The sequence below is a fragment of the Ursus maritimus genome, unplaced genomic scaffold (genome assembly GCF_017311325.1).
Source record: "Ursus maritimus isolate PB19 unplaced genomic scaffold, ASM1731132v1 scaffold_2, whole genome shotgun sequence".
NCBI lineage: Eukaryota > Metazoa > Chordata > Mammalia > Carnivora > Ursidae > Ursus > Ursus maritimus.
In genome coordinates, this window is record NW_024424452.1 from 7,486,137 (window position 1) to 7,488,088 (window position 1,952).

The following is a 1,952-nucleotide window of genomic DNA, read 5'->3' on the forward strand; positions in this document are numbered from 1 at the left end:
CTCTCCTGGCCCCGCCCCCCGCGCAGGCCCCGCCCCCGCCTTAACCTCCACCCCGAGCCAAACCCTGCGCCCGAGAGCCTAGGGCCCCCATTACCTCCCTTACCCTTTTTCCTCACTAACTGCCCCTTCAGTCCCTCCTCCCCGTCTTCTCTCCCCTCTCCCGCTCCCACCCGCCCCCTCTTCCAGGCCCCCCCCCAGGCGCGAGGCGGAAATGGGTCACCGACCCGCGGGTGGAATGGGCGGCCTGGGGTTACTGGGACGGTGAGTAACTGCCCGCCCCCGTCCGCAATCGGGCTCCCTCAGAAGGGCGTGAGGGGACACCCCCGGGCCGGGGGACTAGGTTCCCCCGACCCGGAGCCCCCTACACCCAGCCCGGGGCTCCCGATTGCGGTCCCATCACCCCCTCCTGGCGGCAGAAGTCTCCCCTAAAATGTTTAAGGCAGGGACCTCCCCAAAGAGGCCTCTGGGGCTGTGCCCCAATTTGAGGGCACCCTCACAACGTGGGGACTCCCCAGCCTGCAAAGGGGACTTTTCCGCCGGACTGGGGAGATGGGATCTCCCAGGGGAAGAGGAGCCATGTGGCCGCGGGTCAGGGGGAGGGGCGAGAAGGGAGCGTGTCCAGCCAATGCCTCCGACCCCTTCCACCGCCCGCCTGGGCGCCCGGAGGTCCAAGACTCCCCTGAGCCCTGCTCCTCCAAGCCCCCTCTCTGCTAACCAACCCCCCTCTTCCTTACCTCTCTTCTCGTCCCCTCATGCTGAGACCCAGATGTCCGAGCTTCCAGCACAGGCTTCCAGCCTAGAGCTCTCTTCGAGCTGACCAAGGGTCTCCACCGCCTCCCACCCCCACTCCTTTCTCCCCTCCCCAGAGCACCAATTTTGCGGGGGGCGGCTGGAGAAGGCCCAGGGAACCCTGACCACGCCCAACTGGCCCGAGTCCGATTACCCCCCGGGCATCAGCTGTTCCTGGCACATCATCGCGCCCCCGGACCAGGTACCGACCCCCTGCCCAGGCCGCCCTCGGGGACCCAGGCGGCATTCTCCAACATGCAGCCAACAAAGATTTCTTGACCGTCTGCTATGTCCCGACCACTGAGCTCGCGCTGGTAGGGAGCAAAAACAGACCCAGAACTGCTTGCGCTCAAACAAAAAATGTAAAATCACACCTGTGACGAGTCTTAGGAGAGCGAGGTACACGACGCCGCTGTTTTGCGTGTGTGTGTGTGTGTGTGTGTGTGTGTGTGTGTGTGCGCGCGTGCGCGCGCGCGCGGTGCCGCTGGAGGTGGGTGCCGGCTCTGTTCCTTGAGCTTGAGCCAGGACCAGCCCTTGCCCACAACGGAAGACGCCGCCGAAGGGTTTCCCCGGGTGCGTGTGTGAATGCTGTGAGAGGGGGGTCCAGCGGACGCGGGAGGGGGGAGAGGAGGCTGCCGCGAGCTTCCGGGCTTCCGGACGACGCGAGGGGTGCAGGGCTCTCGAGCCTCCCTCCAGCCGCCCGGGTCCCGCCGCGCAGCTTCCTCTCTCCCCGCGGACAGGTGATCTCGCTGACCTTCGGGAAGTTTGACCTGGAGCCCGACACCTACTGCCGCTACGACTCGGTCAGCGTGTTCAACGGAGCCGTGAGCGATGACGCCAAGAGGCTGGGGAAGTTCTGCGGCGACACGGCCCCAGGGTGAGGGGATGCACCAAAGGGGTTGGTGGGTCCACCTCTCTAGGCAAGGGAGTTGCGGGGGCAGAGGCCAGGTTTAGCTGAAGAGGAGGGATCTGAACCCGTGAGCCCCAGACGGGTGGGCGGAGCTAGTAGAGGACCAGGCAAGAGACCTGGCTTGGCCCTGGGACAGCACCAGGACCGGTCCACGGATCGAGAGGCGAGTAGGTCCTGCTAAGTCGGGAAGCTGGTACAGCCAACCCAGGGCAGAGATGACAAGGCCCACCTGACGCTCCCCCCCCCCCCCCCC

At 66.2% G+C, this 1,952-nt stretch overlaps 1 protein-coding gene and 1 long non-coding RNA gene across 3 annotated transcripts in view; one reads left to right on the forward strand and one right to left on the reverse strand.

Annotated features, from left to right (window-relative positions):
• LOC103670037 overlaps positions 1–1,952 on the reverse strand; it is a 17,552-nt gene that overhangs the window by 11,921 nt on the left and 3,679 nt on the right. Inside the window, exon 1 of one of the 2 annotated variants that reach the window (XR_005835966.1) lies at positions 1,164–1,180. The exons of the other annotated variant lie outside the window; for it this stretch is intronic. This is a non-coding gene — a long non-coding RNA (uncharacterized LOC103670037). Of the gene's footprint in view, positions 1–1,163; positions 1,181–1,952 lie in introns of those variants that run through there. 2 annotated transcript variants of the gene reach the window in all.
• Positions 1–1,952, forward strand: part of PCOLCE (procollagen C-endopeptidase enhancer) — a 7,010-nt gene that overhangs the window by 3,794 nt on the left and 1,264 nt on the right. The window lies entirely within an intron of this gene.